Consider the following 15429-nt stretch of genomic DNA (forward strand, 5'->3'; position numbering starts at 1 on the left):
TTTCAAGTTAATGTATTAAAAATGTTCTGCACAGGCTACAAATGAACAGTTGGTTAAAAAACGTATTTAGTTACCTTCACTAGAATTGTCATCTTTCCTATCATCTGGTACCGTGCAACACTGGACATTTTACTCTATTGAAGAATTTCCTGTCTTTATCAAGTCAAACTCCAGGCACATTTTGCAGCAGAGAAGAATTAAAGAGGGAGGATCCTGTGCAAAGGAACCACAACTTATCAGTGTAAACCCTAAAACAAATTAAACCAGTTTTTTTTCTGAGGCATTTTAGCTATCAGAGGAGCTTCCACGCCATTTGTCATGCTATGTTCCTAATTAATCGTTGCATGAACATGCCTTTGCACTTGACATTCTGGACAAGTATGTCCTCATGCACTCTCTGCTCCCCAAGCTTACAAGACTTTCACAGGAAATTTAGACAGGAGGAAGGAGCGCAGGACACCAGGATGACAATGCTTATGACAGTCTGGGGTTTACATGATTCTGCTTTTCAAAAGGGTGGATATTTCTTCTTATTATATCCACTTGTTTACACTACAATTATGACAGAGAAGGAGAAAACCCAGACAGAGAGGGAAACACGAGACAGAGGTGACTGCAAAGTAATCACAAGTAGTCAAAAAACCACAGGTGACAGCTGCATCCCATTCTTCTCCAGGAAAAGGAGGAAGTATGAAGAGTGACCCTGCCCTTTTGGAGATTTTGACCTTTCTGTAACCTTACAGGTGCCAGAGGAAATCCAGATAAGTAGAAATCCCTCCAGCCTGAGTCCTAGTCACATTAAATTAAAAGCTGGGTGGTTGTTTGGCCAGTAGAGATTTTATTTAGGAGAGCAAGATATACACTGAAGATGGAAATGAACAGGACAAGAGCTACAAGTTGCACCAACTGTGAATTATATTATTTTGCAATGAATCCACAGGAAACTCTTAGAAGGCCTTGAACCCAAAGTACACATCCCTGCTCTTTAGCTGGGAGGTCCCTCTTCACTGGTGCAGAAATGAATCACTGGGTGTCTGGGCAGTCACCCCCCAAAAAGAGCTGCTTTGCCTTGCAATGTGCAGACAGAAATTGAGCACGGTGTGTGCCTGCAGTTGTCCCATCTGCAGACTGCTTCAAATCGCACTTCAAAATGCATTCAGATCCACAGTTTCTTCTTCTAAGGATAAGTACCCACGTGCCATAAACTCTGTGCACTTTGATATGTCTCTGTGGCCTGATCTGGATAATTTACTGTATGAAAAATCAGCTGTACTATAACCCAATGGCATTAATGGTATGGTGAGCCACTGTAACTTTTCTATTGATTTGGTTTTGTTCTCTATCTGCAGCTACAAAACTAATCTGCTGTGCCTTGTATGTGTCCGGATGGTTGCAGTGCTGGCTGATATCTCTAGCATGGACCTGGAGGCCAGGATTAACAGGCACATCAGAAGCATCCTGGACAAGTGATACAGATGTGGGAAGTGTAGCTAATAGTTACATGACGGGAATAAAATGTTAAATCATGTTTAATTCTGTTTCTACACATAGCATTGTGTGGTGACAATGGCTCCCTTATTCTAAGGTTCAGAATGTATATGTATCTATCACCTGCAGAAATGAGCTACAGCAGAGGGAGTGGGGAGGGAGCACAGGCTGGGCAGGAGCATTGCCAGAGTTGCAGTTCTGTCCCTGCCATCTGGGATGCCTTCACCTGGTCTCAATGCAAGAGTGCATCCCTGTCCTTCCACCAACATTGGTACCCTTATATGAGCTGGGTGCCTCCCCAAACTTCAGTGAGACCAAGCACCAGCTTGAGCAGTAAATTTTTCAAAATCGTTGGGCATCTCACTGCCAAAGCTGTTCCAGGAACCCAACGGTTCACACAACTTCTAATATAAGCATCCCTCTGTAAAACTGAATTGAGGAAAGAACATAATTTTCTCTCATTTGTGACTTCTAAAAGATCATGTAAGTTTGAAAAGTCTATTTTAAATTCTGGCAAATTAAGAATACAATCAACCACCAAAAGTCAGTCGGGAGGCTTTGTTATGACTAAATGCTTTTGGCTACTGAAAATATTTCAGCTTCAGCTTGACATTTTGAATATTTTAGGTACCATTAAAGGAAATTCTGAAGTAAAATAATGATGAACCAAAGGTATTGAAAAAAATCAAAGTGACAATTTAGTTTTTAACAAACTGCTTTATTAAACACTTCTATATTACACAAAATATGTGCAAAATTTCCATGGTTTTGTGAACTGACTCAGAGTTACTACAGAAGCTCTCTCTCCATCATTCAGCCAGTGAGAGTTGAAACTGCACAGAATGAAACGGGATGACAATGATGAACACCTTCATCAATTAAATTGAATAGGAATCACCCCACTTGAAGAAGGTAAGCATCATTTGAGTTAAGGGGCATGCTAGTAAAAAGTAGAAGAAATCATTCCCCACACAGCCATCTTTCTATCTTTTCCGGCAATGTTTCCCCAGATCAATATTATTAGCACGTTATAATGAAGTTATTTTTTAAACAGTCTTATATCATATGACTTTTTTCATAAATTGCTTAATATGGCCTTGGTTTTGCTTGGTTTTATTCAGTTTCTGTGGGATGGATTTTTTTTTTTAAGTGAGCATTTTGTGATGAAAGAAATAAATCTGATCTTAATTTTCTGTTGTCCCCCTGGGTTTGATTCCTACTGTGCTCTGCATAACTTTATTTTAGAGATTATACCACTGAGAAGTTTGAATTTAGAAATGGTAGGTTTTGAGCATACAGACATGAAAAGTGAATCCAGAAAAGTGTGGTTATTATATGTATAGATTGAGAAGATGATATGAAAATGTTTTAGAAAATCTGATATACCCAGACCAACTACTGCTTTCTCCCAGTTGCCTCATATTAGTACGTCTGAAAAGTAGGCACTAAGAATGTAGAAAACTTACTTAAATCAGTGAGCAGAGGTGTGTGTGGCTCTCACAGACCTGGGTACAGGTGTACATGGGTCAGAATGCCACTTGATAAGAGTCAAGGAGAAAAGATTTGACAATGTTCTAGCACATTACAATGGCATAGTGCCTCTGGAAGGTGTCAGATATGCTTCTCCAATATCCCTCATTTCTTTTGTCCTTGCTGTTGCTGACATATAAGTGTGTGTCAGCTGGATAGTAAAAGCATACCTTCAAATTTCATACTAGAAACATATTATTTATTCCTCCTTTTTCATTATTCTGATTTTGGGCTTGGAGGTTTTTTGTGAACAAAATTCTTGTCTGAAAATTTTCTCAGTAGAAAGCACAGCAACTTGTAAAGGATCCTAGCCCTTAGATAAACAAACATGCTTCCGATAAAGAAGCAGCACTGTGAAGCCTGCTTCTTAATTCTCTCTCTCTGCTCACATCAAGAATAACAAATAGGAAGAATAGGTCAGAAAAGAATGTTAATCTACCCAAAAATACTAGTTTCTCGTAAGTACCACTTCAACAGGCTCTACCTGTGACAACACAAATATAGGCAAAAGGGAAAGATAAGGGTTTCTTCAAACATTATTTGGCTCTTATGAGGGTGGAAAAGGAGATAAAAAACATTTTACCAACATCACAGAGGGAGAGGCACTAAGCAGCCAATTCCTGGTATCCAACACTTGCAGAGAGGAATAGACAAGAGACCCTTCCCATCAGCCTGGCACGGTGGGGGAGTTTTCTGCTGTTTTACCTGAAAGGAGAGAATATGCTTGGCATAATGGTTTGGCAGATGGAGCTGGCCTCGTTTATTCAGACACTGAGGTGACAATCACAGGATGAAGAAAAATAGCATGACTGGAAGTAAATGAATGCCTACAAAGGAGAGTGGTCATAAAGGAAGAGCCAGATTATTGGGAGGTAGGAGTGTGAGAGCAAAGGAAACCTGGAAGGTATGGGAGAAGGTGAGGGAGAAGAGCACCTGGGAAGTGTATCTTGAAGCTGGAGAAAAACACAGTGAATAAGTAAAATAATGGAAATGGAGTATGGAAACAGTAATGCTAGTCTCTCAATCATATTCCATTCAAAGCCTGGTTAAATAAGCATTTACTTATACCAAATAGTGGTAGATGGCTGCAGCCAACATTCTGATAACCTCCAAAGCATTTTCTGTCTGTAGAAGTGCACAATGAAGTCTATTTAATATGGCCTTCATTTCAAATTGAGCAGATAAATTTAATAGACTGCAGCCTTTTGTCTAAGGACAAAGGCAGGGAACTGTGTAAACCTGAATAAGATGAAATACTCAGGAGTCTGCTCCTGGTGGGTACTTAAGGCTCTGTTTTACAATCATGGACTTTGGAGGAAATGCTGTACATAAAAAAAAAAAAAAGAGCAGGAGGTGCTTTTCCCATATAGTCTATTACTTCCTGCAATTCATGAGAACTCTTTCCTTGTGGATAAAGGTCATCTTTCATTTATGTACCGCATCTGTTTGGTTTGCTGAAAAGAATATCCTTAAAACATATCAAAAATATGAAAGGAAATGTAAAATTAGGGGTAAAAGAGTGTGTGGCAGGACTTCTATAAATAATGACTATTAAAACTATGGCCATTAAAACTGCTCCATTCAGAAATATCCTCATGGCACTACAGATCACAGACTGAAAAAAATGTCATTTACTTACTATTGTTACCACACAGAAACTTTAAAACCACTGGTCAATGCTTCTCACTGTTGTTTTGAATGGCAAAAAAAAAAAAAAAAAGTGAGGATGTTAAGAGAGAGATGAAATTTTGCAGAATAATGCTGTAACAGAGAGACAACCAAAAGGAGAACTAGCAGCCTAGAAAACAAGGGAGCAAAGATACTAATTTAAATTACTGGATGCATTCAGGAGCAAGTGTTACAGTAGGTTTGCACCTGGCCCCATCACTGTTCCCTGTAGATCTACTTCCATCTTAACGAGATCCAAGATCCCAAATGACCCCAGCAGATGACAGGGTGGTGTCATTGTAACCCGAATGTATGAGACACAAGCAAACAAGGGGAGAGGGCATGAGCTGGGATCCAAATATGCTCATCTCATGCTCGGCACAGGGGATTTGATGGGTCTGCCTGGAGTGAATAGCAGCAAGAAGTCTGCATCATCCAGCAGTGGGATACCAACCTCAAGCAGCAGCAGCCAGCTGCAGAACCACAGCCTGCCTTTGAGGGGCCATAGGCAGCACTACTTCTCACTGAAAATGAACGATGGTGTTTACACTTCAATGACACGTCTTTAGCAAACTTCCCCCCCCATACTTGCTCTGTGAAGGAAAATTGTAATTGCAAGTAGTGGTAAGTGGAATTCATAAGCCCTTCCACAGCCAGGGGCAAAGAATTTTATTTGTAACCACTCCTTAGAAACTTTGAAAAAAATATGGCTTAAAACTAAACCTACATCAGCTCATTTCCATTAGTGTTGCTATATGCTCCCATGACTTGCATAGAAAATTTTGTTTCAAGTTGATCAGCACTGAGATGCTGCCATTGGAGCTGCAGAGCCCTGGTCCTGGCTCTCTTCTCCTGCATAACACACCTGTGAGTGTGGGGGTTCTCTCCTTGACTTGAGGCGTACACAAAACTAAAATGTCCTTCAAGCCCTCCCCAGCTCGCAACCACTGCCCAGAACACCCTAAACATTCAGAAACATTTGCAAAAAAGTGAACATCTTGATGACCATCGGGAATTGGAGCAGGGCTGGGGTGATGCCATTGAGGGACCTGGTGGAGCAGGAAGGACTGTGGAGAGCAGATGCTGTGGGTGGTTAGGACTGTGCAGAACAGGATTCCTGGGGATAGAGGGAGGGAGAAAGCACGAGTGGGTGATTGGTGAGCAGCTGTCCAGCATCTGCAACAGCAAAGCCACTCAGGAAGCTGTGGCAGTACGCAGTGTGGATATGCAAAGGTGAGAGTGACCAAGTAAAGCAAGTTAGGGAAAAGGCTAAACCAGGAAGACCTTCAACATCAATATTGATGTCAAGCCTGTATGTTTTAGAAAGTGCTGTGAACATGAGATTTCTTCCATTGCAGTGGTAGGGAGGGGACTGCTGGGACATTAGTGAGAAAGCATTCAGCCCTTCCTATAGCCAGAGATGCTTAAGACCAGGCAGCTGAAAGGGATCTGCACAGCAGAAGGATATTGGGGTGTGTCAGCAGTGCGAGCAGAAGGACAATGCAGAGCTGCAACTCCCTTCCGCTCCTGCCCCCTCTGCCAGACATCCGGATTCCAGGCACAAAAGGGCAAAGTCATTTTTTTTCCCCTTGAATAGCTTTTTGGGACTCTGAGAGGCTGCCCTTGAGACTGCCACAGACAGCCCTGCTGCCGCCCAGACAAGCTGCTAGCACAAGGTTCAATTAATCATGCTCTTGGTGGTAACTGCAGTAGCACTGGAACCAGTCATCATAGTAAAATATCTTGAGCCTGTTTCCATTTTTCCCCATCTGTTATTTCTGTAGCATAGGTGATGGGGTTTATTACTTGCAGGTAAAGGAGCCATGGCTCTGCTGTGAGGGGGATGTATTTCTAGTGTAATGACGCATGACAGACTGTTACATGTTGCATTTTTTTCCTCCTGTTGCTTTTTCTTAATGCTTTTTTGACAAAGTTTTGTTTTAAAAAAAAGAGCAAGTTGATTTTTCAAATTATTTTAATTTTGTTCAGTGGAATTTAAACAAAAAAAGTCCCCAACACTCAGAGTTTGCTGTTCAGGAGATTCCCAAAAAAAGCAAACATGTAGCACTGCTCTATGGCACATGCATATGCTTGGGATTTTTACCTTCCTGGAGACGGGACAACCGCATGGTATGCAACATCTTTGCATTTGGAAACAATATCATTATTATTATTATATTAAATATTATTCATATTATTGATATATTGTATTATTAAATATCATCAATCAAAGTCTTGCAGAGAACATCAGGTCCTGACCTGGTAGCAGAGGTATAAAACCACGAAGCAGTACCATGCAGATTTTTTTCTTTACTTAATGAAGCATTGGAATAATAAAAAATTATATTTGCTGCATTTTTAAATAACCATTCAGCATTCCTCTTATTTTTGTTTCATTCGAGTAGGTTTTATGAGTTGCTGTTATGATGTGAATTTTTTCTTGCTGATATTGCATATGTTATTGTCTTCAGGGTGCAGAATTCCATAAGGGAAAAGTTTTTTGAAAGTGGATTTTGACTGGCTAGTTGACAAGTACTTGGAAATGGTAGACAGGTACCTAGACTGCCATAGTTCAGGGTTTCCTCTGGGGTTTCTATAAGGTCATGATCAATCTACCTTCTCCTTGGCTGCACAGCCCCGGCTGGAGGAAGCTGCAGCATCCTCAGGAGGTGTATGTATGCCTCCTGTGCCTCAGCAAAGGGGGCACCTTGCAGAGATGCCAAGGAGCCCATTTAGTCCCCTCATGTGAGAAAAGGCAGTTTTCACACAGTTTTCCAACACGGTACAAAAAAAAAGTCACATTTTTCTTTAACCATGACTTCACAGTTACTAGCAACAGAGAGCTCTGGTATAAACAGAGAAGGCATGGAAGGAAACCTAAAAAATAATAAATAAAAAATCTCTTAAAAAAACCCTTCCATGAAATGAGACTAGACAAATTCCGCTTAAATTATTATGTGTTAGATGCAGGGGGAGTTAAGAAATCTGTTGGAAGGAAGCATTTTCTTAAGAGAAATCTGGTTTTTTTCATTCCCATTTGTACTGGGCTGTGGCCTGAATCCAAGTCAGGGACTAGTTCTCAGAAGGAAATTAGAAGGTAGAGCCTGTAACTAAGTGCCAGATTAATTCTCCCAGCTCTGTAAGTGTGCCATGACCTATAGCTGGGTGGAAACTGCCAGCACACTGGGAGGATCTTATAGCATCCAAACCAGTGCAGATTCTAAGCCCATGGGAATCAAATACAATAAAACAGGGTTTGTTATTAAACAAAATTTATAATTAGACTGTCCTCAGTCAGACAATGAGGACCAGAGCCACAGTGAGAGGACAGTGGTCAAGGCAGCTCTATGCCCTCTGAAATAGCTTCAGTTTTCAGCAGTAACACAGGTTGTCCTCAGGATAACTGGCCTCCAGAGCTGGTAGACAGAGACAGGAAGCCAAATAGCCTCCCTATAACCCAGGAGGAAATCTGCTGAGCCACTTGGATCCTCACAAGTCTATGGGACCAGATGGGACCCATCCTAGGGTGATGAGGGAGCTGGTGGAAGAGCTCACCAAACCACTCTCCGTCATTTACCAACAGTCCTGGCTCACTGGGGAGGTCCCAGATGACTGGAAGTTGGCTAATGGAATGTCATGCCAATCCATAAAAAGGGCTGGAAGGAGTACCTAGGAACTATAGGCATTGGTTTATGAAGGGCAGGTCCTGACTAACCAACCTGATCTCCTTCCATGATCAAGTGACCCGCCTGGTGGATGAGGGGAAGGCTGTGGATGTGGTCTATCTAGACTTCAGCAAAGCCTTTGACACCATCTCCCACAGCACACTCCTGAAAAAGATGGCAGCCCACAGCTTGGACAGGGGCACTCTCTGCTGGATCAAGAACTGGCTGGATGTCTGGCCAGTGGTGAATGGTGCTGCATCCAGTTGGGAGCCAGTCACTAGTGGTGTCCCCCAGGGATCAGTGTTGGGTCCAGTCATGTTTAATATCTTTATTGATGACCTGGATGAGGGGATTGAGTCCACCATCAGCAGATGACACCAAGCTGGGGGGGGGTGGGGAGTGTTGATCTGCTAGAAGGCAGGAGAGCTCTTCAGGGGGACCTGGACAAGCTGGAGAGATGGTCTGATTCCAGTGGGATGAGGTTCAACAAGGCCAAGTGCCAGGTAATGCACTTTGCCACAACAACCCCATGCAGTGCTACAGGCTGGGGACAGAGTGGCTGGAGAACAGCCAGGCAGAAAGGGACCTGGGAGTTTGGATTGACAGGAAGCTGAACATGAGCCAGCAGTGTGCCCAGGTGGCCAATAAGGCCAACGGCATCCTGGCCTAGATCAGGAACAGTGTGGCCAACAGGTCCAAGGAAGTGATTCTTCCCCTGTACTCAGCGCTGGTGAGGCCACACCTGGAGTACTGTGTCCAGTTAAGGGCCTCTCAGTTCAGGAAGGATATTGAGGTGCTGGAGCAGGTCCAGAGAAGAGCAACAAGGCTGGTGAAGGAAGGGACTCAAGCACAAGTCCTGCGAGGAGAGGCTGAGGGAGCTGGGATTGTTCAGCCTGGAGAAGAGGAGGCTCAGGGGAGACCTCATCACTCTCTCCAACTCCCTGAAAGGAGGTTGTAGCCAGGTGGCGGTTGATCTCTTCTCTCAGGCAACCAGCAGTAGAACAAGAGGGCATGGTCTTAAGCTCTACCAGGGGAGGTTTAGGTTAGATATTAGGAAGAAATTTTTTACAGAGAGAGTAATCAGACATCAGAATGGGCTGCCCAGGGAGGTGGTGGATTCACCGTCCCTGGAGGTTTTTAAGATGAGACTGGATGTGGCACTTAGTGCCATGGTCTAGTAACCACGGCGGTGTTGGATCAAGGGTTGGACTTGGTGATCTCGGAGGTCTTTTCCAGCCTGGTTGATTCTATGATTTTGACCCTGCCATTTTCACAGGATCCTTGAAGACCAGCAAGACCAACAAATCCAATAGAGACAAAGACAAAAACAAGTCTCCCTAACTCCAAATCAGGACAGTCTCTGCAATTGTCCATTTATGCTTTTATGTTTATAGACCCACATCAGACAAAACTCTGAGGTCCCTAATTCTGATTTTAGGCTTCTACATCAAGCCTATTAATAACTTGGAGGCAAGACTCAGAGGAATACTAAGTAAGCTTGCTGATGACACTAAATTGGGAGGAGTTGTCCATTCCCTTGAGGGCAGAGAGGCCCTGCAGAGAGACCTTGACAGATTAAAGAGATGGGCAATCACCAACCGTATGAAGTTTAACAAGAGTAAGTGCTGGATTCTGCACCTGGGACAAGGAAATCCTGGTCGTGTGTATAAAGTAGGGAACAAGAGGCTGGAGAGCTGTGCTGAAGAAAGGGACCTGGGGGTCCTGGTCAGTGGCAAGTTGAGTATGAGCCAGCAGTGCCCTGGGAGCCATGAGGGCCAACTGTGTCCTGGGGGAGAAACAGGAAAAGCATTGCCAGCTGGTTGAGAGAGGTGATTTTCTTGTTCTGCTTTGCACTGGGGCAGCATCACCTTGAATATTGTGTGCAGTTTTGGGCACCACAATCTAAGAAAGGTATTAAGCTATTAGAGAATGTCCAAAGGAGGGCAATGAAGATGGTGAAAGGTCTTGAGGGGAGAGAAGGCTGAGGGGAGACCTCATTGCAGTCTTTGACATGCTCATGAGGGGAAGCAGAGGGGCAGGTACCAATCTCTTCACTCTCACGACCAGTGACAGGACTCAAGGAAACAGCCTGAAGCTGAGTCAGGGGAGGTCTAAGCTGGATATCAGGAAAAGGTTTTTCACCTTGTTGAGCACTAGAACAGCTCCCTAGGGAAGTGGTCACAGCACCAAGCCTGACAGAGTTCAAGTGTTTGGACAACACTTTCAGGCACATGGTGTGATCTTGGGGATGGTTCTGTGCAGGGCCAGAAGTTGGACTCAATGATTCTTGTGGGTCCCTTGCAACTCAGGGTATTCTATGATTCTATGATTCCATGATTCTATTTCCAGAAAATTACACATCTAAACATTCTGTTCGTTTTGATTCATGGCACACAAAGTTGCTAAAAAAAAATCTGTTTTGGTTTATTTTCCCCAATGGAAAATTAATTTCAGCTAACAATCCTACTATTGGGGTTTTTTTTTTTGCTCTGGTGTTTGGTTTTTTCTCCCCTAAAACCTAGTTGCCTCTGATGGAGGAATTTGTTCCTCCATGTTTTGTTCTCACTCAGAACCAAAATATCCCACATTCTGTAACCATGAGTAAAAGAGCAAAGATGAGCACTGCAACTTGTGACCTCTGGGTCCTGCATTACCCACAGCCACGAGGGAAGCCTGGAGGAGATCTGAAATTTGGCTGCTCACATAATGCTTCATTTTGCATTTCCTGTCTTCACACATGTCCAATTCCCAAGTGGTCAAAGGGGTCACACAAAGGAAACTGAGTACTAAAATAAGTTTCCTGTCCAACATAGCTCTGCACCTTGTGAAAATGTATTCCACAGACAGACTAATCACAGCAGAAAGGACAATGTCTTGTTAAATGTTTTAAAAGCACATCATCTTACAAGCTTCTCAGTGGGAAACTGTGCCTAAAACTTTAATATTATTCTGTGTATTGGAATCATTCACTGCTGATTTTTGTCTGCAAAACCTTTCAGAAAATCTCATGGGGCATGAACGTCTGTAAGTTATTTTTAAATACAAGATATGCCTGGGTTGATCCTAACTGAGGGGTTTTTCAGCAGTGGCTTAGACGGGCAGAACCAGGAGCTGTTGGGAGAGGGCAGCAAGTGGGCAGGTAGCCTCAAGGTACAGTTCATCCCAGGGGATTGCAAAGAAATCCTTCTCCATAGGGAGATGGACTTTCACTCCCTTTGATCCATGTGCAACTGCTGGGGAGCAAAGAAATAAATAATGCACCCAGTGGAAGACACTCATCTTCTGAGATACCCTAATCAGCTGTGGCCATGTGTGCTCAGTGTCCTGGGAGCTGCTGAGACGTGCAGCCCTTCAGGCTGTGGGGCACACCTTGAATAGAGCCAGAAATGAGCTAACGGGCAGAGCCCCAGGACCAATCCACACACCCCTGTACTCCATCCCCTGTATACTGTCACAGTGTACCCTACCTCTGCCAATGCTCTCCATCTGCATCTTTATCTCCACTCAACTTTCTTACCAAAATTCCCTTCCTAAAACCAAACAGTCCTTGTTCCCTGGTATATGAATACCCCTCTTTGAAGGCATGGAAAAGTTCTGCTGCCACTATCACCTGCAGCATACTGCCTCTCTCTTCAGTCCAGGGTCCCATTCAAAAGGGATTTCTTGTTCATCTCCACAAGTTTTCTTGTTACCTTTCCTTGCAGGGTTTCTGCTGACTTAGCTAGAACCCTTTCTCTCCTGGCCATCTCTGATGCAGGTTAAGAAAAAAAAAACCAGCACATACTTTTTCTTCATCTAAACAGCAAACTCAAGAAAAAACCTGTAATGTCTGCTTGCCACAGGATTATTCAGTGTTGTAACTGGTAAGCTTAAATTTATTCTTATTTTCAATTATAACTTGATATTCTACCTAGTCCTCATATTTGGAAGCCAGTTAACAACCGCTGGATGGGAGAATACACAACCTCTTTCACCAAAAAAACTATTAGCTTTACTGCTCTGGCATAAAAGGCTAACAATTGATGAGCAAATGACCTGCTGTAGTTACTGAAATTAATTTCTTGTTTGTTCTTTTCTCTCTTGGTTTCTTTCTCCAAATTTATGTCCTTCTACATATTCCTCTTAATTCCCCTTTTCAGATTTTTATTTTTTTTCTGTATTCATTTTCTGAAGCTTAAAAAAGAAATCAGGGGCTTGCAAGTATTTTCCTTTATAAAGGTCACACAGTCATTTGCATTGGACTGCTGCTTTAAAATGAGACAACTTCTGTTCATCTGACACCAGCAGAAGAAAGTAATAGATAAGAACCTGCACAACTGGAGCCTGGGCACCCTCCCAGGTGAGCTGTGCACACCAGCCCTTGGCCACCAGCTGCAATCTCTCCCACCTAGGACATCTTGCACCATTTAATGCAGGGTTTTGTGATAACTTGAAGTTCCCCAAAAGACCAGGCTATGGAGCCTAATGCACAGTTTATTTTTATTTTACCCATCTTTCTAGGCAGTCTTTTCTTGTCCCTGACCAGTTCAGTGGTATCACCTGCATCCTCTAAGGTTGTCATTTCAGCTGCCTGGGCTGTGTTTTCCATGCCAAGTTTCCACTTAAAAGTCTGCTCCTGACCTTCAAGGCTTCCATAAAATTTCATGAGAAGCTGGTCAGTGATTTAAGCTCTAATTCACAGAAATGACATTCTTAAGTCTATTTAGCATGATGCAATTCCTTTAAACTCTCCACAGATTCAAAGACAGTAAGAACCTCATTTTTACAAGAATAAGACATACTGGGTAGATCAAGGAATCTGTTCATCAGTCATGAGTAATGAGGTGAATATTAACAGCAGAGGCTTCAGGGACATTTTATGTTTGAATGCTGGTAAAAGAGTAACTCCTCTCTCTTTCTGGGCTAATGAATATTTAATTCAAAATGGAACTGTTCCTATTAGAGAGACTTTATAACTTGGTACATTGAATACTCACCTGTGATACAGATATCATGGGGTTTAGTTCCTTCTCTGGACAAGAAAAAATATTTGAATGTGGTAAAGTCAGAAGTTCAGTCTGGACCTTTTCTGTCCCAAAAGAGGACTCCACACACTAGCATAGCATTTACGAGGCCTCATGACCTCTGCAAAACAAGCAAAACAAAAATTCCCAGAACATTCTGTATTCAATCAGTCTTTGGTGGTTAGGAGATGAGCAGAATTGCAGAGAGAGGATATAAAGTTATACAAAATGATTGTTTTACAAACTCATAATTTTACTGTTATAGCTACAAACATTTTAATTAAAAATGTTGGCAATTCCTGCCAACTCCCAGCTATGACTGCAGTCAGGTATTAGCAACGGCTGGAGCCAGTAAGCATTTCACAGGCCATTTTCAGATGCCCCATGCCTCACCTGCATGGCACATGAAAGTGTGGCAGCCTATCTGGCCATCAGAGATTGCTACCCTTGTGCATTTCCCCAAAAGTGTTTGAAAGGTGCAAGTCTCATTCTGCATCAGACCAAAACCAAACTTCAAAAAAATAAAAGATGCAAACAAAAAGTAATGTTCTCTACTGTACAACTGCAGCCGAAATACCGTCTCCTATATAGCAATGCTGAATTTCATTCCGTGGAGTCCAAAAGAATTGATAAGTGGAAACATAAAATGGACAGAGAAAGCTATAAAAGAAATTACTGAACAAAGCAGAGCCATAAGGAATCAATTGCTATTACTCTTTCCATAATTGTGATCACAATAACAAGCAACAATGAAGTACTGGAGCCATTTAATAAATTAGCAACACTTGTGAAGTTCAGTTTTACTGACACACTTAGTTTCCTTGTAACTGTTCTATGCTAATGTCAAAAATGGAAAAAAATAAAAAGCTTAATAATTCTGCATACAGAGCTGAAGTCTCTTCCCTCCAGCTTGAAAGATTAAAAATGGGATAGACTGATCTCTGCTCTGTTCAGCTGTGCAGTGTTAATGGTTAGGTACCTGTGTGCAAATGCCTGTGTGGGCAAAACTGCAGGCCCTGCCCTGCCAAACCTACTAAGAGCTCCACTTCCTACAAATAATGACTGCAGACAGGGTCTGGAAGAGCACAAGCACTTGTGCTTCACCATGCACTGTTTCTGTGCATTTTTGCTATTCCATGTTTAAAGAGCTTTAGTCAACAGGTAGAATATAGTAGAATATAGTAGAATAGCTTTTAGGTGCCCAGTTTCACGTGAGAAATAATCAATAGCAAATTCTTAGTATGAAAAGTCTGTGATCAGTTTTTGGGTTAAACTGCTCTCTTCTGAGATGCCTCAAAATACTGCTAATTAAAACAATGGTAGAAATCCAGAGTATTTCACAAGTGATCTGGAAGCAAAGAAAAAAACCTAAATTGACTAGTGTGCTTATGTGATTTCAAACACATCTTAAAAAAATCATTTAAAAATTTCACTACAGCATTAAAACCTAAGATCTTCAGCTTTGGGACTTGTGGCAGAAAAGGGATAAACCAACTCTGCAAAAATGATATCCAGCAAAAATCCACATGTACAAACTGACATACAGGCAGTTGCACAAGGCAGCTGAGGTTCACATCTCCCAGCACATTTTTGTTCAGCTGAGGCTTTCTCACAGACATAAGCTCCACTGCAACTGGCTTTGAAGTCCTGTACACACCTGCATAGATTACAAAGAAGGGAAGGCAGGTCCCTCCACACCCAAACTGTAAATTAACAATGCAACATGTCAAGTTAAGATATGCCCTCAGGCACCTTGTTTTAAAGCCAGACCAATGGCTGACAATCTCTTGATACATTTAACCCTTTCCCTGGAATTCACACCCAATTTTCAGTCTTCTGAAAGAAGAAACAAATTTATAAGAGTGACTGTGTGTGGATTTTTAAATGTATCAGTTCAAACCTGGGCCATCTGCTCTAATTCAGAACAGGAATTGATTTTTTTCTGCACAAAACAGAACAAAGTTACCACTGTACTGATATCACTTTTGCAGAGTGCTTTGTACAGCAACAGCTTTGACCTGTGAGTATGTTACAGGTTGAAGAGAGCCAGGCTTTGCCTTTGCATTTCACCTGTT

Source organism: Corapipo altera, unplaced genomic scaffold (assembly GCF_003945725.1).
Source record: "Corapipo altera isolate COAL_440 unplaced genomic scaffold, ASM394572v1 22, whole genome shotgun sequence".
Taxonomy (NCBI): Eukaryota; Metazoa; Chordata; class Aves; order Passeriformes; family Pipridae; genus Corapipo; species Corapipo altera.